At 37.6% G+C, this 19,648-nt stretch overlaps 1 pseudogene across 1 annotated transcript in view; it reads right to left on the bottom strand.

Annotated features, from left to right (window-relative positions):
- Positions 1-200: 200 nt before the first annotated feature.
- The window catches only part of LOC308520238 (tubulin alpha-1B chain-like), a 42,581-nt pseudogene continuing 23,133 nt past the window's right edge, over positions 201-19,648 (bottom strand). The window contains exon 2 of the transcript in view: positions 201-1,256. The product of the transcript in view is annotated as a tubulin alpha-1B chain-like (transcript). The remainder of the gene's footprint in view (positions 1,257-19,648) is intronic.

The following is a 19,648-nucleotide window of genomic DNA, read 5'->3' as shown; positions in this document are numbered from 1 at the left end:
AAGAACCTTCCATATTTTGTTTGTCTTCCATGGTTGTTTTTTGTATCAGCCTTTGGTAGACACCTTGAACAAAACTTAAATGCAATTATACAAGGAAACAAATTATGGCAGCTTTCTGGCTATTTATTTATTTCTCAGTGCTTTAATTTTGAGATGTGAGGAAATATTTTTATAGGTACACATGAAAATGACAGACATGATCACAGATAAAAGTGAAGACAGTCTAACCAGAAAGCTTTAACACCTGTCAGCTGTTGAACCTGACGTTCTGAATATGACATGCTTGCAGGACTGAAAGAAATGATAATTTCTACTTCAACGGAATCCACACCAACCTCCTTATAATCACTCTCAAGGGTGACCATGTCCTCACGGGCCTGAGAACACTCTCCTTCCTTCGTGCCCTCACCCACATAACAAGGGACAAAGGCACACTTAGCAAACATTAGGTCAAACTTGTGGTCCAGGCGAGCCCAGGCCTCAGCAGTAGCTGTGATGTCGCTCAGCATGCACACAGCTCACTGTACTTTGGCCAGGTCTCCAACAGGGACCACAGTGGGAGGCTGGTAATTAATATCAATTTTGAAGCCAGTGGGGCACCCGTCTACAAACTGGATGCTGGCCTTGGTTTTGATGGTGGCAGTGAAGCACTGACATCTTTGGGAACCATGTCACCAAGCTACAACAGGCAGCAAGCCATGTATTTACCATGGCGGGGTCACATTTCACCATCTTGCTGGCTGGCTGAGAGCATTGGTGACCTCTGCTGCAGAAAGCTGTTCATTGTAGGCTTTCTCGGTAGAGATGACAGGGGCATATGTGGCCAGAGGGAAGTGGATACAGAGATAGGCACATGGTTGGTTTGGAATTCAGTCAGATCAACATTCAGGGCTCCATCAAACCTGAGGGAAGCAGTGATGGAGGACACAATAGGGCTAATCTGAGTGTTCCATGGTGGTGTGGGTGGTAAGAATGAAGTTGTAGGGCTCAACTACAGCTCTGGAAACCTGGGTGGATGGGTAAATGAAGAACTTCAGCTTGGAATTCTTGCCATAAATCAACAGATATATATCATCAGCAGGGAGGTGAATATAGAGCCAGTTCCCCCACCAAAACTGTGGGAAAACAAGATCTGAAGACCTGTGCACCTGTCAGCCAGTTTCCGAATTTGGTCCAAGATGAGGTCAATGATCTCCTTGACAATGATGTAGTGCCTGTGGGCATAGTTATTGGCAGCATCTTCCTTTGATGAGCTCCTTAGGAAGGAACTCTAAATGCTTAAAAAACTGCTAAAAGGATATCTAAAACTTTTGTGTCTTTGTCTTAAAGATTTTGACCAAAGATCTTGAAGATATTCTATATATTATCAACACAGTGAAACTGTTTCACTCTTAATGAGTTTAATTGATTGAAATTCAATTGTGATCAGTCTGCTAAGTAAACAAGGTTTCCTAAGTAGTGATGGAAAACGTGTGTGCATTTTTCTTTTAAATTTATGTTCTTTAATAGGGAGTTATGGAAGTTTGTTATTTGGAGTAAAGTTCTTAACACTTGTAAATGAAAAAATAAGTTGATGTGTAACATAAGTACAAATGTTTAAGTGTAAAAATTATAACTCTCTAAAAGGAAAACTTAGTTTCCTTTTAGTTAGAGATTCTTTTATAGAATAGAGATTAATATAGTGAGTACCAGTTTCCAAAAGAACAAAAATGTATCTATTATTTCTTTTTGTGAGCTGCAGCAATGTTCCTTGATGATTTAGCAGAGAGATAGCCATTCCTTCTTCTTTGTTCATAATGACTATCAATTACATCGATGGACATCCATAATCCAAAATATAACAAATTACAAGCATTAGGTTCTCCATTTTTATTGTTTTTACATATATATAACACATTCTTGATTTAACTTCAGAAACAATATTGACAAAATTTACATTTGAGTAATTTAAGAAAAATTTTAAAAGTGTAATGAACTCTAATTTGTTTTTCCTGCATAATTAACAGCTGTGACTTTCTATTTCATTTGTCTTAACATTCACATTAATGGATTCACCTTTTGTCCTGCTCTGAACTTGATACTGGGAAAGGTTTTATGCATCATTGCTTCTTAATATGCCTCAGGTAATTGGTCCTATTACAGTAGCTTATACAATACTTACCTGAGAAAATGAGAGACACCTTTTCAAGAAATAACACTTATCTCAAACTGATTTTGTTTCAGTGAGATTGTTATCAACATGGAAGATGTTTTGACAAATATATACATTTACAAAAATTTAAAACAGTATTTTATGGATGGGCAGACTTGATTAATTGTATTGATTGGATTTGGTTGGATAGAGTATGAAAGTCAGACTTTTATTTATGCTGCCAAGACTACTGGCTTTAAACTTTCTGTTATATTTTGAAGAGACAGTGAATCAAAGCATTGCACTTGACAATCAGCTATCCCAGGAAATTTGCTAATAGAGGTCTTTCTCAAGCTTATAATTACAGATGATCACTGTGGAGAAGGACATTTAACAGGATATTATCTTTCATTAAGATTTTAACCTGCAAACAAACCCACTTAAGAAAAAAGAATGAGCTAACATCTATACTAATAAAAGGGTAATACGCTAATTAGACCAGACATCTTCCGGTCGTCCTTCCAGAAAAAGCCATGATGGCGGGGGCTGAGGCAAAGGTGGTTAGGGTTGAGCAGGCCAGCAGGGGAGGGCAGTTACGGGTGAGCAGGCCAGCAGGCAGAGTGGTTAGGGGTGATCAAGCAGGCAGGAAGGCAAGAGGTTAGGAGCCAGCAGTCCCGGATTGCAAGGGGGATGTCCGACTGCCGGTTTAAACCGGCAGTTGGACATCCCTCGAGGGGTCCCGGATTGGAGAGGGTGCAGGCCATGCTGATGGATGCCCCCCCTCCATGCATGGATTTCGTGCACCGGGCCTCTAGTTTTACATAACTGATCAACATGTTAGTGGATTTTCCTCTTTCTGAAATAAAGTTAGTAGCAGTAGGATTTTAAAGAACTCTAGTAAGGTTATTAGGGAAGAACAAAGAGTCATATTATATTTTTAATAAAATGCAAGTTTAAAGAATTTTTTTAAATGTCAGGTTCTGGTGTTTGAATACCTAAGAGACTCCTAGTATTCACATAATCCTGGCAAGAGTAAGTAGTCCATACTTTTAGTTATTTAGAAAAATGAGATGGCCAACTCATTTTTCTAAATTAGTACTTTTTAAACTATATTTTTAACTGTCTGTTGTTCATAAAAAGTATGCTAAAATTTCCATATGTTTGATGAAATCTTTAGGCAACATTCTGTAATCACATATATTTGTGTGTTTTTTTGGATTATCAGTTGAATCTTTGTTTCCAGGCTTGCATTTTATTTTGTAATTATTGTTAAATATTTCCTTTTATTCACTTCCCAAATATTATTTCCTCCTCTCAAGCCACCATCTATCTTCCCCAAATTATATGAAACTAGAGGCCCGATGCACAAAATTCGTGCACGAGTAGGCTTTCACAGCTGCAGTGGCTTCCTCAAGCCCGCGGCTGCAGCCCGGCTTTGTCCGGAAGGTCATCTGGAAGGACGTCGGGTCTAATTAGTATATTACTATTAGCTTTTATTATTATAGATGATTTTATTCCACATTTATAATAGCAAATCATCAACAGAAATTATTGGATGATGATTGACATTCCTAATTAGTATTTTCATTTAGCATCTATTAATTCCTTAAATTTAAGGTCAGTGTGGTTTACTGATTAAAAATACAGAGTATGAATTTATCTAGGTTTGAATATCAACTCTCACTTTTTGTTTGTATGGTTGCTAAGCTGAACATTTGATTTTTTTAAGTTGTTACAAGGGTAGATGAAAGAGTTTGTGTAATCTGTAATACATAATAAAGATTGAACGACTATTACTCTTCATAACTGGTGGTTACAATAGTAAAACATGTTGAACTTTTCATGACTAACAGTAGAAATATATTATATTAATAGAAGATCAAAGGTTACTGTTGGCCATTTATATATGCATTAAGAATATAGCTTAATATTTGGAAACAAAAGTTTAGTTCAGAAAAAATCATGGTACAGTGTGTTTTTCTAATGATAATTATTTTATAAGATTCATGATACACCTCTATGGTGAATGTATTATTATTATTTATAATCCTTACCCAAGGATATTTTTTCCATTGAAAGAGAGAGAGAAACTTTGATGTGAGAGAGATACATTGATTGGTTGCCTCCCACATGCTGGGATCGAACCTGTAACCCAGTTCCATGTCCTTGACCAGGAATCAAACCCTTGACCCTTTGGTGTGAGAGCTGACACTCTAACCACTGAGCCACTGGCCAGGGCAGCAATTGTATTACTTTTAACCAGTATTTGAAACATTGATAACGTGATCTCAGATACAAGAGATAACATTATGCCCTGGTATTTCCAACTGAACCAAAAGTTATTTTTATCCTTTAGGACTAATGACTAAAAAATAATGATGTTAGCCTTTAATAATATTATAAATTTCAAGATTTAAAATGATCCAGCAAAATATTATTTTGGAAATTGTATTTCTAGAAGTCATATCATTTATTTTTCATTGCCTTTTCCTTTTTAGTTTTTTTATTAACCTAAGTCATCAATTCCTTATGATAATTAAATAACTTGTCCCCATACAAATATTTTATAGAACTCATAAACCAGGATGGCAAGATTTAATTTTTTCATAATTTAATCTTTATCTTGGTTTAATTGTATTTTTATCTCCCTCCTATCTAGAGAAGTTGTGAGAAATACACAATCATAATTATCTTTCATGATAAATGTGATTTCCATGCACCAAGACTGACTTCAGAATTACACTACCGAATTGTTGCAGGTATGTGAAAAAAAAACTCAACTGGCATTTGCCTTTGAGAAATCTGTAATAGCTATACTTTCCTTCAGGTGTCCAAAGAGTTTTATTCTTGACAACTATACACTACTTCTCATGCACAAAAACTCTTAAATTACAATATCCTTTCTTAAGCCTGTGCTTTAATGTCATTGGGAATTGAGCAAATGACAAGAAGGTATGCATATAAAAAAGGGAAAGTGCTATTGTCAAGAATATCATATTTTCCTACCATTAGCTTAATTATGGCACACATGGTTTTGAAAGGGCTGAAAATCACTTTTTATGTAAAAGAAAATTTAACTTGGTCTAAACCTTTCTAATTTATTGCCTCTAAAAATCTCATAAAACTAATATCTTTGGTTATTCTAGGGATTTTAAATAAATTAGAAAAGTGTATCTTATATTTATACTAGGGGCCCGGTGCACGAAATTCGTGCACTGGGTAGGAGGGGGGTGGAGAGTGTCCCTCAGCCCAGCCTGCCCTCTCTCACATACTGGGAGCCCTCAGGCGTTGACCCCCATCACCCTCCGATCGCCTGATCGGCCCCTTGCCCAGGCCTGACGCCTCCGCCAGAGGTGTCAGGCTTGGACAGGGGACTCCCATCTCCCCCCGATCACTGGCTCTGGCTCCCGCCCAGGCCTGAGGCCTCTGGCCCAGGAATCATGCCTGGGCAGGGGACCCCCATCTCCCTCTGAGCTTGCTCCACCCCCCGCCCAAGCCTGACGCCTCTGACCCAGGCTTCAGGCCTGGGCAAGGGGACCATCATATCCCCCCAATCCCCGGCTCCGCCCCCCACCCTGGCCTGATGCCTCAGCCAGAGGAGTTGACCCTCATCACCCTCCGATCCCCAATCACCGGATCGGCCCCTTGACCAGGCCTGAGGCCTCTGACAGAGGTGTCAGGCCTGGGCAGGGGACCCCCAGCTCCCCGCGGTTGCAGGCTCTGCCCCTGCCCAGGCCTAACGCCTCTGGCCTAGGCGTCCGGTCCGGGCAGCGGGGACCTGCAGTGGCAGCGGGGGGTGCCGCGATCGTGGGCTTCGCTTTAGGCCCAGGCAAGGGACACCTAGCTCCTGGGACTGCCAGCTTCGATCTTGCCCAGCTCCCATCGCTGGCTCCACCCCTACTTCTTGCTATCACTGGCCAGGGCGACAAAGGCGCCTGATTCTCTGATCATGGCTGGGGGGCAGGGCAAAGGCGGCCCCAGGGCCGCCTTTGCCCTGCCCCCCAGTTCTTAGCTCCCCCCTGGGTTTCTGATCACTGTCAGTGGCAGGGGGCTTCTTCCTGCTTTCCCTTTCGCCTCCCTGCATTGTTCCTGCATATGCAAATTAGCTGCCATCTTGTTGGCAGTTAATTTGCATATAGCCCTGATTAGCCAATGAAAAGGGTATCGCCGTACGCCAATTACCATTTTTCTATTTTATTAGTGTAGATGAAGACCTATATAAATAGAATTGTTAAATATAAATTTTGGTACAATTCAAATAATAGGTCCACTACATGGAAAACCTTTTTTAAAAAGTATTTTAATTTGTTTTTTCCCATCACCTTTTATCCCCTCTAAGCCCTCTTCCACCTCCACCCACCCCTCCCTCCCCACAATTACCACAGTGTTGCCATGCCCATGAGTTCTCTGGAAAGCATTTCTATTGCTGGAAAAACAATTCTGTATTTTTGGATTTGTCAAATTAGACTGTGTAGGTGAAAGAATAAAATAAATGGAGAAACAGAGAGAAAACTTATTAATTGGTTCATAGGTTAAGATTTGCAATTAAGCAATAGAAGGTAGCAAGTGTCAGCATAAGAGAGATTTCTTTGGGCTTTGTAGATTTAATAAGTGAATTCCTTCAGGAAAATATGAGTAAATGATGATCATTTTATTAGTTAAAAAAATCCTTGCCCCGCCGGCATGGCTCAGTGGTTGGTGTCAACCTACGAACCAGGAGGTTACGGTTTGATTCCCTGTCAGGGCACATGCCAGGTTATGGGCTTGAACCCCAGTGTGGGGTGTGCAGGAAGCATCTGATCAATGATTCTCTTTCATCACTGATGTTTCTATCTCTGTCTCTCCCTCTCCCTTCCTCTCTGAAATCAATAACTAACTTAAAAAAAAAAATCCTCATCAACATTTCAACTCACACAGAAGCATTGTTTCAGTTTATATGTTTTGATAAAATAGTGAGGTTTGTTTCTTTGACATTAATTATGGTTCAAACAATATGGCTGAGGAAGCTGAATCTTAAAAAGCCACAAAATGCAAACATATGTCTCCCAGTGAAAACACTAGTAAAATGTTTACTTTGCAATACTTCTTACCTGAATTTTGGAAGTTTGCAAGTCTATAATTCCTATAAAACACTAGAATAGCAAATTATAAGCACTTAATTTTTGAGATTGGCAAATTCAGAATTTATGTAAAATACTATCTTAGAATAGCAAATAATAATTGCTTATTTTACTAAGCTTATGCGAGAGCAATTACATTTATATAATTACATTATTTTCTAAATTAAGAAGTATTTTTATCTAAAGTATGAAAATTCTTATCCTTTCCTTATTTAAAAACCCTATCTGCAGTGTAAATCCCATTCAATTTAATTCACTAAATAGTTATTTCCTACATTTAAGTCCAAGAAATGAATTAGTACAATTGGGTGAAATAATATATAATAATCCATGATCTCATATTGTACATAAATTGTAATAAATTACAGTTACTAAATCAAGGTTAACATATCTAAGACAGAAAGCCTTTATTCTAGAAAATTTAGTAGGGGATAAAACATAATTACAACTTTACTTATTAACTGTATGACTAGAATAATTTTCTCATTTTTATGACCTTTATTTTTTTCACATATGAAATGTCATAAATCACAATTCCTTAAAGAAATAATGATGATGTAAAATAGTCCTTTGTAATTGATAAATGCACAATGATTTTTTAGAGGCCCCTAAAGTTAGAGATCTTTCACTGTGTGAGGCTAAAGACTATATCTCAGAAACTGAAATAGGTTTTTAATAAAAACCCCAAATCATATCCCTAGGTTAAAATAATCTAAAAGAAGTATGGCTAGTGGAAATAGAAAGTAAATGTACTGCAATGATTTCTACATTTGCCTCTATTTTTGTGCCTTTAGGGTTTTTATTGAGGTGTTGAAAATTATGTTTTGGGATCCTTTTAGGTCTATTGTTCTGTGAAAGTGTGGAATCAGATTTTTTAAAATGTGATTGAAACAGAATTGGGTGGTGCTAGAATTTAACATTTAGGCCACCAAAATATTCCTCAAAGATCTAACCAAGAACCTATCTATACCAGACTATTGGATGTGTCGTACATTTGGGGCAGATGCTGTGAAATGTACTATTTTATTTCACTTAAAACAACAACAGTATACACTTTTGGAGTAATCTTTTTGCCTATTAAATCTGTACTGTTTTCTACAGAAGAAGAAGGTATTACCTTTGTCTAGCTGTTGTCCCTTCCCTCATCCCCTTGGTACCAATTCTATGTTGCCCCTTTATGAGTCAGGAATAGAGCCATCACTCCAGCACATACCCCTAAAGCACCCCTTTAGAAAACATGTGACAAGATGAATCATTACTATAAAAATTTAATTTTGGCCCGGACCAGTTTGGCTCAGTGGATAGAGCATTGGCCTGAGGACTGAAGGGTCCCAGGTTCGATTCCGGTCAAGGGCATGTACCTTGGTTGCGGGCACATCCCCAGTAGGGGGTGTACAAGAGGCAGCTGATTGATGTTTCTCTCTCATCGATGTTTCTAACTCTCTATCCCTCTCCCTTCCTCTCTGTAAAAAATTAAAAAATAATAATTTTGTATAACAGTGGTCCAAGAGAAATCCAGTTGATTATAAAACAAAAACAAAACTTTCAGCAACTTTTACATTTCTTCTACATCCAACCTCATCTGATTCTGTTTCCCACTCCATAGAGGTCATAGTTAAGACTTTTCATCTCTTTACCAACCTGAGCTCCTCTTTTACTTTTCTGAGAAGTGTCAGTGTAAGCATCACAATGGTGACCTATTTTGTCCTCGTATAGCAGTGATGGCGAACCTTTTGAGCTCGCGTGTCAGCATTTTGAAAAACCCTAACTTAACCCTGGTGCCGTGTCACATATAGAAATTTTATGATATTTGCAACCATAGTAAAACAAAGACTTATATTTTTGATATTTATTTTATATATTTAAATGCCATTTAACAAAGAAAAATCAACCAAAAAAATGAGTTGTGGTTGCAAGTTAGATCCCCAGTCAAGGCGCATACAAGAAGCAACCAGTGAATGCATACATCAGTGGAACAACAAATCGATGTTTCTTTCTCCCTATATCTCACTTGCTCTCAAAAGGAAAAGCAACAACACACAAACAAAAACACACCGAAAACCCACTTCAATATGTGAGAAGAGCTTTGAGATGTGAGATTCGGGGCAGAATAAGGGCAACATGAGATTTTATGTCGATTCTAATTGAAGTACTCCACATGGCTGGCGCTGATTTGTAGCAGTGATATGTAAGGATGTGCTTCATTACAATCCTGTTTCTCCTCAGCTTAAAATGGATTGCAAGTCAGGATGAAGGCGTTAAATTTGGCTAATTTCAGGAATGATCACATTGCTTGCTTCATGGGTTTGAAAATGAGATACAATTCATGAATTGCTCTATTTTTAACATATGTCTTTCTTTGCCATTATTGCAAACAAATGAAAGTGATATTATGATGTCCAGTTACTTGATGCTTTTGCAGATTAAAATTATTTTCTAAATTGAAGCACAGATAACATTTGTATGTATCCTTTCCAGGAAATGCATGAATCCTTGTAATGAAGTGAAAATTTTACTATCCCTTTTTGCTTTTTAACATTTTTTTTTTGAAAAATTGGCATCTTCTGGATTATAAACTAGCTCAAAGACATGTAGAAGACCAAGTTTCAGGGATGGGGGCAGATTAGAAGTACTGTAAAGGTCTTTCATCTGTTGCTTCATTTCTTATTATGCAGATTTTTTGGCAAATGATATCATGGGGTCTGTAAATTAATATATTTAAGCTGATGGCAATAAGAAATGAGCATCTGTCCCTAGCATTCTTGAGAATAATTTACTTCACTAATACATAATTTCATGCCTCGTGCAAAAGAGAGGAACCCTTAATTGCTGAAGGTGAAATGAGAAGACAGGCTTCCCTGGAGAAAAACAAACTTGTGTTCTTTGGAGAATTTGACATTTCCAGGGACTATGCATATGCAATGAAGAAGAAGAGGCTTTGGGGAAAGTAGCCTCTTGGGGCTGTTTTCATCATTGGGAAAACACTAATACATGAGTAAGTCACCTCGCTCCGTTGGCCAGGTAGACAGGATGACATGCACAGGGCATGCTGAGCAGACCTGTGCACATTTGCCAGCCAGATGGTGTGAGACAGTTTATCAGCACAGTGTTCTTAGATGATGTTTTCATTAGTTTTCTTAGTCAAGATGACTATTAGTCTAGTCTTGCTCTAGTGGTGCCATCGATAAAATGCACCTGTATTGAGAAAAAAACAAAGACTAAACATATACATAGGTATAGGTCTAGTGACCTAATTTCCTAGTAGCTCCTGAGGAGAGAGAGGACCCAAGATCAGATTGTTGCATGTGTGTGCGGGTGTATGTACGTGTGTGCGTTTGTGTTTTCGTGACTTCCAAACCATGCTAGGAAACCTTGCCATATGAAAAGCATTTTTCCTTTTTGCCACTAAATTAAGGGGAGGCCCTGTGCTATGCTAAGTGATGAGTAGAGAAGCGCTCACAGAATATCTTTGAATCCCTGCATTCCCTGGAGCTCCCAGGATTCTGAAAAGTTTATCTTCCTTGGTGGGCTCAGTTTGTATCTTAGAGCAAGGAAGAGCAGTAAGGTTTTGTTTTTTTTATGTTTTTTCTTTTTTTTTTTTCTATTTAAGAGCCTTTCAGAAAAATGTTTTACAAAAATCTTCTTTTGCTAAGTTATATCAGTCATAACATATTAGAACAGTATTATTTCCCATAACAAATTTAAATAAAGCCAGTCAACAAAATCTGCTAGTACAATTATATTTGTATGATATTTTGAATCAGAAACATACCTGGTTTTGATGTTTTAATATGTAAATCATATGTCTCAACTTCAGGATATTTATCTAGTGTGGCATTCTTAAATTGTGATTTGTAAAGTTTACCAATGAAAACTGGTTGACCTTTGTCCAGCAATTTTTATATATTTTTTGTCAATTTAACTGCAGTTTATTAAAGTGAGCCACAGGCACAGCCCCAAAGCAAAATGATTGTATTATACTCGGGTATGAATACTAAGCTATAGCTTATTGTGAGCTACCAATGTAATAGACTGCCACACTGATAATAATATATTGTGTTTATAACACTATTCACTCTTTCCATTATAAATTTGTAACATTATGGGAAAATATGCCACTTAAAGTGCTACTAAATACTTTCTAGGTGTGTTATGAAATACAATTTTATTTTAATAATGCTCCTATTATGACTACTGAAAAGTAGATATATAAAAATAGGAAAGCATATAAAATTGACCAAAAAGAAAAAAATACACTATTTTTTTTTTTAACAAAGGAATGTGAATAATTAGGAAAGTTTCTAGACTAGAAGATTCATTGAATTGCTGTGTTGGAATTTCTTATTGTTTTCTTAAATTAGAAGTTATATGAGGTTTTAAAATGTATTCTCTATTCTAATAATATTTCATTAGGTATCTGTTTAATAATGAACTCTACTAAAAATAAGAAGATACATTGTCTAGATAGGTACACTACAGTAAAAAACTTGCACATATTTCTTAACATTGTAAAGAATAGAGTTGTTATGGTGGAGGTTGAGAATAAAGGAGTGATAAATGGCAATGGAAGGAAACTGGACGTGGGGTGGTGAATACACAATACAGTATACAGAGGATGTATCATAAAATTTTGCCCTGAAACCTATATAATTTTATTAACCAACTAGGGGCCCAGTGCATGAATTCATGCACCTTGAAAGGAACTGTGGGCCATGAGGCTGTGGTAGGTATAGGGGCTGGTCTTGGCCCATCCTCCACGCCACATCCAGCCCCTTGTGCTGCGGTCCATGGTCCCCTGTCTGCCAGCAGCTCTGCTCCCACCACTGCCCCCACCACTGTCAGCGCCACTTGCATGCACTGATGGTGCTGGCCCCCCTCACACCTGCTGAAGGCACAAAGTGATTGGGGCCGTACCAGCAGCGGGTGCAAGTAGCAGCTGCTGTCCCCATCGCCCCTCAGGAGCAGGGGGAGGTGGAGAAGCTCTCAGGGGTGATCAGGGCCAGCAGCCGCCACTTGCACACACAGATGGCACCGAGCGATTGGGACCGGCGCCGGGCACTGGCAGCAGGTGTGAGCAGTGGCTCTGGCTCTGGCTATGGATGCGAGTGGTGGCTGCTGGCCCCGATTTCCCCTCAGGAGCAGGGGGAGGTGGAGAAGCCCTGAGGGGCAATTGGGGCTGGCAGCTGCCACTCGCCCCCGCTGACAGCGCTGAGCGATCAGGGCCAATGCTGGGCACTGACAGTGGGTGTGAGCAGCGGCTCCGGTGCTGGCAGTGGGTGCGAGCAGGACCAGTGTTGGCAGCAGGTGCAAGCTCCGAGTGGGACCGCGGCACGCGGGAGCAAAGGATTTTCGGTAACCACCAGAGGCTCGCCCCAATGACAGTGACTGGTGCCCCACCTTGGTCCGGCATCCCTGCTCACCTGCTCAACCATCCTGCCACAGCCAATGCCCCCCATGTTCCATACACGTCCCCTGGTGGTCAGCGCACATCATAGTGACTAGTTGTTTGGTTGTTCCGGTTGTTCCACATTTGGTCTATTTGCATATTAGCCTTTTATTATATAGGATAGCACCCCAATAAATTCAATTAAAAAAGAATAAAGTTTTTATAAAAGTCCTGGCTCTGGTAATCACTACAGTTGTTGATTGCTTTATGATAAAGAAGTATAATCATTGTCATCATTTCCATTTTCAATTTGGCTGAAAATACAAACTTCTCATTTGTCCAGTAACTTTTCCCTGTCTTTCTTAAAATATTGGCCTTTCAGAAATTGTAGAACCATATTTTTTTGACAAAGAATACACAGGAGGAAAATATTTGCCATACAGTGTTAATATAATAGTATCCTATATAATAAAAGACTAATATGCAAATTGTCCCCTTGACAGTTTGACCAACCAGGAGTTCAACTGCTTGCTATGATGTGTGCTGACCACCAGGGGGCAGCACAAAATGAAAGAAGGCCCCGGCCGGCAGCCAGGGAAAGGAAGGCCCCAGCTAGCAGCCAGAAGGGACCCTACCCATGCACGAAATTCATGCACCAAGCCTCTAGTAAAATATATTTCACAACAGAGTAAAAAGCAAATACATAACGCAGTAAGAATATACATGAAAATATCAATAAATAATTTACAGAGGAAGAAGCAAAAAAGGCCCTAAATGGATAAAAATATGCTCTACCTCAAAAATTACAGAAATGCTAATTATAGTAATGATAGGATACAATTTCCCATCCATCAAATTAGCGAGGGTTTTCAGAAAACAGGCCCACATATTGGGTGATGTCATTGTTAATGTGATTTCTAAATGTTAACACAGAATTTTATACCCAGAAATATATCTTAATAAAGAAGTTCATATAGTCATGACGAATGTGCTCTTTAGCCTGTCCTGGCATTTTCAACTTCAACTATCGTATTCATTTCTAGAATTTCTATGTAGTTCTTTTTAAAAAATGCTAGGTTATTTCTCTTAGTTTCTGTTAACTCATGTTATTCTAAATGTTGTCTTTTATATTTTTTTTTTGGACACAGTAAGTGCAGTTATTTTTTAATCTGTTTCTTTAAATTCTAATACTGAATGTATTTCCAAGTGATTTTCTACTTTTTTTTTTCTATAGTGGTTGTTCATTATTCCTTATTTCTAATGTACTCAACTCTATTTTTTTCTTATGAGCTACTCATTTGTTTTTAAAGAAAATTATTTGTTGGAATTCTATGATTCCTAAGATGAAAGCTGTCTGTTTTTCAAAGAGGTATTTGATCTTCCTCTACCAAGCACCAGAGTCACTTACTATGGCCTCTTAGCATCCACCCCACCTTGAGGACACAATCTGGAATTTAATACTCTCTTTCATTTCCTTTCAATATATCAAAACAAAAGCATATACAGCCTGGTGACTATCTTTAATAATACTGTATTATATATTTAAAAGTTGCTCTGAGAGATTTTAAAAGTTCTCCCCATACACAAAAATAATTGTAACTGTGTGAGATGATGGATGCGTTAATTAACCATATTTGCTAATCATATATATATATATATATATATATATATATATATATATATATATATATTAAAAAGCATATATTTAGTCAATGTGGCAAATGCTCCCAGGAAATAATAAAGTTTCAGATTCCAATGAATCTTCTGGGTTCCAACTATCATTTAAATTCTTTCAGATGTTCGTTACCTAGTTAGTTGTGTATTAATGCTATGTAACATTCACAGTACTTCAGTCACATACAGAAATAAGCACATATTGCTCATGTTTCTGGGGTGGTCAGCTAGGCAGCTCTGAGGATCTTGGTGGGGCTTGTTTAGTCATGCAGAAGGTGGTATCTGTTGGCAAGACTGGCATGATTTGATGCCGCTTTTCATGGTTCTTGTTCTCTCCCTGGGATTAAATCGCACTACCCTGGGTATGACCCTCTCTGACTATCACAGAGAATATGAGTGAGAAAATTAAAACACATAAGCACTTTACAAGCTCTTGTTTGCAACATGCTTGCCAACATTCCATTGGTCCAAACAAAGCCACATAGCAGAACAAAAAGCAAAGCGGGTGCTATCAACATGAGAAAGGGTGTGGAAACACTTGGGTTGAAGAATGGGCTATTTTTTTTTTTAATATATTTTATTGATTTTTTACAGAGAGGAAGGGAGAGAGATAGTTAGAAACATCGATGGGAGAGAAACATCGATCAGCCGCCTCCTGCACACCCCCTACTGGGGATGTGCCCGCAACCCAGGTACATGCCCTTGACCAGAATCGAACCCGGGACCTTTCAGTCCGCAGGCCGACGCTCCATCCACTGAGCCAAACCGGTTTCGGCAAGAATGGGCTATTTTTTAAAAAATATATTTTACTGATTTTTTTATAGAGAGGAAGGGAGAGGGATAGAGAGTTAGAAACATCAGTGAGAGAGAAACATCAATGAGCTGCCTCCTGCACACCCTGCTCTGATGTGCCCGCAACCAAGGTACATGCCCTTGACTGGAATTGAACCTGGGACCTTTCAGTCTGCAGGCCGAAGCTCTATCCACTGAGCCAAACCGGTTAGGGCTATTTTTTTTTTTTCAATTTAATACAACTCAGTAGTTTCTTACTATCATGTCAGTTCTGTAATGCCAGTAAGGAGGTTGTTGTTTTTATATTTACCCAATATTTTTGCTGTTTTCTTTGCTATAGATGGTTCAAATACAATAGCTTAAGAGAACAGAGGCTGTTTTAATGAACTTATCTTTAAAAATTCCTTTAATTCCTAATCTGTTTTAACATTTGAGGCAAATGCATATATATATAGAAAGCACATGTAATGTCACAGTTACAGGTGGATGAATTGATTTGAACAAACAGTGATGTAAAACGGTAGCATTTGTTCTGTTGTTAGAATTATTTAATAGATTATTTTTTCTTATAATAATAATCTAATAAAATGAAAAACATATGAGCCATCCTTTACTAAAACATCTAGAAGAAACTACTGCAGATAGGTTTTTGAAAAATAATGAGATACTGCCATTTGTGTTTTTTATAAGCTGTTTTCATTTCCCTTAAAAATATACTGAGGAGGAAAAAAAAGGACACATATGTAATACCCTTTGTAATACTTTAAGCAATAAAACAATAAAAATAAATAAATAAATAAAACACTGAAAACTGACTTTCAAAAAAACATATATACTGAGGAAACTTTTTCAGGTCTTCTACTAAATAATTTTTAAAGGCAAGTTGTTTTTTCTTCTATTATGTATCATAATTTATTCAGCCAAATACCTATTTTTAGACTGGTTGGCTCTACCTTTTTTTTTAACATTATAAATAATGCAGCAAGGAATATTCATATAGAATTTTATGTTCTTTGTACTAATTTCTAGGATAAATTCCTGAATTAGATTAAATTGATTGAAGTTTATACCCATTTTCAAGGATGTTATACATATTTTTATATTTGCCTCTCGACAGGTTACATGCGTATTGCACACTCTAGAAATGACCGAAGACCGCTCCTATGAGAATAGAAAAAGTATATTTATTCAGAACTTCCTGTATCAGGGAGTCAGTCCCTAGCACTTGTACTTGGCAGAGACTTAGAGGCAGTCAGGTGAGTGGGAACGTTTTACAGTGAAAGAAAGGGAAGGTTTCAGATACGCTCTAAGGGAGGTCATTGGCATGGGAAACTGGAGGGAGGGTAACTAGAAGCAGGGCATCTTATGTGACTGGCTTGGGAGCATATTTGGTATCTCTGGTTGGACCTGAGTGGAAGCAAAAAGAATAAAACCCAAACTTGTTCAAGTCTTGAGTATTCTGGGCCAGTTGCTACAGAGGCTTGGCGTTTTGGTCTGGTTGTGGTTTGGGTCCCTGGACTTATGTTGATTAGGGTTCTGTTGCCATATACAGTCTTGCTATTGCTCAGTTGTATATCTGGTCTTTCAATACTGAAAGAACTATCTAGGAACTAAATGACTAATTTGCATTCTGGTTTTATTTATTTCAAAAAACTTACTTTTAAAATTAAATGTTTTTTGTAAAGTTCTTAGCAATATACTTTATTCATAGCAAATACCAGCTACTACTACTTATGCATTACACTTTAACTTTCTGAAATAGTGAAGTCAGCATATTAATTCTTATAAAGATTCAATGGCCTTCACTTGCCTACACGGTTGTCTTAGTTCAGGCTTCTATAAGAGAATACCTCAGACTGGTGGCTTATAAAGAACAGAAATTTATGTCTCAGAGTTCGGGAGACTAGGACGCCCAAGGTCAAGGCCTCACCTGGCTCAGTGTCTGGTGAGAGGCTCGTGGTTTGCAGCCACTCTCTCTTTATGTCTTCACATGATGGAAGAAGCTAGGGAGCTCTTTGGATTCTCTGCTATGAGGACTCTAAGCCCATTCACAAGGGTTCCAGCCGAATGACCTAAATCACCTCCATAGGCTCCACCACTGAATACCTTGGGGCTTAGGTTTTAAACATAAGAGTTTGAGAAGTCTGCCACACTCATGATAGCAATGATGATGTGAAAATCTTTAACTGTTACTGAAACTTATATTTTCTGTCCCTAATGTGTACTTCCAAGACTCTTCTGCCTATTTGTAAACTCAACTCATAAATCATTACTTACTCATTATATCTGCACAATTCACTATGCTTCAGAGAAACTTTATTTTTGACTCTGTTTAGATGATTTGATCTTTTCCTAGAATTCTTCCTTCTTTTATATGTGAATTCTACACTTCAAAACTCATTTCATTTCTATGTTAAGATCCGTTGCCATTAGACACTTAACTGATTTTTTAATTGTACTTGATATCACTACTACTGACTGATACATCTGCCAATTTTTTTTTCTGTTTATCTTCTTTGACTACTTCAATTATATGCAGTGGCAAGTACTAATAAAGTGTTTGTTTTTGTTTTACTAGAGAAAATTACTTAATTTCAGGGTTGTAGTGCTTCTATTTTTATAAAAGAATAATGCTTCAAATTTCCTTTCAGAGAGATGAGAATGAGAATATTTAAAAATTATCTGTTTCTGGAGAAAGCATTAGATAGTGAATAATATTGTTGGTGAAAAACATGAATAAATATTGGAAAATGATAAAGCTTTCACATTTTTATAGCAAAAAAAATTGAACTAATATCAGCAGTGTTATTCTCATTGCGCATTTCCTAAGATTTATCAAATAGGGAACAAGTCATGGCTTTTGCCTGACAGAAATGACTTTCTTTTCCAGATTTTGATGAGCTCAAAGTGCAGAGCAAAACTGCTTATATTACTTCTCTCTCTAGTTTCTGCGACTTTTGAAAAAATCTACAGATGTATTGTCACATTGTTGGCATTGGAATTACCTGCATGATATGAATTTCACTTTCGTGCTGCACTAAAAAATTTGTAAAATATGCAGTGAAACATTTCTCTTTCAGAACAGAGGTGGGTAGTTGGGAAGAAAAAAGTGTAAAGTTTTATTGCACATAGTGTACACTTACAGTAGGAGCCAGAAACACACAGCAGGGTAAGAAATTTTGAAAGCAAAGTTTGTCACTAGGAAGCTATGTGCTGTCTGTGTTGTCAGCAACAACCCAAGGCGATGTCTAACAGAAAGAAATAAGAGCAGCAATGCATCTCAAAGGAACAAAACAGAACTTTAAATGTTCATTATAACATGTTAGATTAATTCAGAGAAACAGCATTGTCTGTGTTTGCTTTACTAATATTAATTTCTAAAAGCATGTTAAATGAAATGCAGCCTATCGTTAAATGCAAATGCAATTAATAGTTTTATTCCTTGATGGACAAAAATACTTTGTACTTTTAAAATATTTTTTTAACATTTAAAACTATTATGTTTTTAATCACTATTGATTTCTGTTTTGAAATGAAGTATTGAGAAATCATGATTTTCACAGTTTTTTAAAAGTTTATCTTTATTGTTGAAAGTTATACAGATGTCCCTTTTTCCTCACTGACCCCTTTGAGCCTGCCTCCTTCCCCTACCCCAGGCCTTCACTACACTATTGTCTGTGTCCCTGGGTTATACGTATATGCATATAAGTTTCACGTACAGTTGTTATTTCTGAAAAACATATCATTTATACCAAAAGACTCAAATGCTAAGAAGAATAATGCTTTTCCTCCCTATTTCTTTTAAATTTGAAAAACACTATTCAATACTTTCTAGGACACTTTTGATATTTATTAGTTTTATTGACTAATATTACCAGATACAAGAGACTAAGATGTTTCCCTCTGAAAAGGAGATGAAATGGTTCTCACTTATTACTTTTTTATTTTTTTAATTTTTTTTTAAAAAAATATTTTTATTGATTTTTTACAGAGAGGAAAGAAGAGGGATAGAAAGTTAGAAACATCAATGAGACAGAAACATCGATCAGGTGCCTCCTGCACACTCCCTACTGGGGATGTGCCTGCAACCAAGGTACATGCCCTTGACCAAAATCAAACCTGGGACCCTTCAGTCCGCAGGCCGACACTCTATCCACTGAGCCAAACCAGTTAGGGCTTATTATTACTTTTTTTAATTTGAAAAATGATGTTTAATTAGTAGCTCAAACATCAAGGTCAAAGTAAACTTTTTTAAAATTTTATTTTATTATTTTGTTGTTAATCATCTCCTGGAGATATTTTTTTCATTGCTTTTCAGAGAGAGTGGAAGGAAGGAGGAGAGAAAGAAACGTTGATGTGAGAGAGATACATCAACTGTTTGCCTCCTGTACACACTCCACTGGGTGCCGGGAGCAAACCTGAAACCCAGGCATATGCCCTTGATCAGGAACCGAACCCGAGACCCTTCAATCCTTGTGCTGGCACTCTAACCACACACTGGCCAAAGGCTTTTTTTACTTTTAAGATAGCTTTTACTTTTTAAAA

Source organism: Myotis nattereri, assembly GCF_964212035.1.
Source record: "Myotis nattereri genome assembly, chromosome: 5".
Lineage (NCBI taxonomy): Eukaryota > Metazoa > Chordata > Mammalia > Chiroptera > Vespertilionidae > Myotis > Myotis nattereri.
Note: the sequence above shows the minus strand (reverse complement) of the source record. Positions and strands in the feature narration are given on the sequence as shown.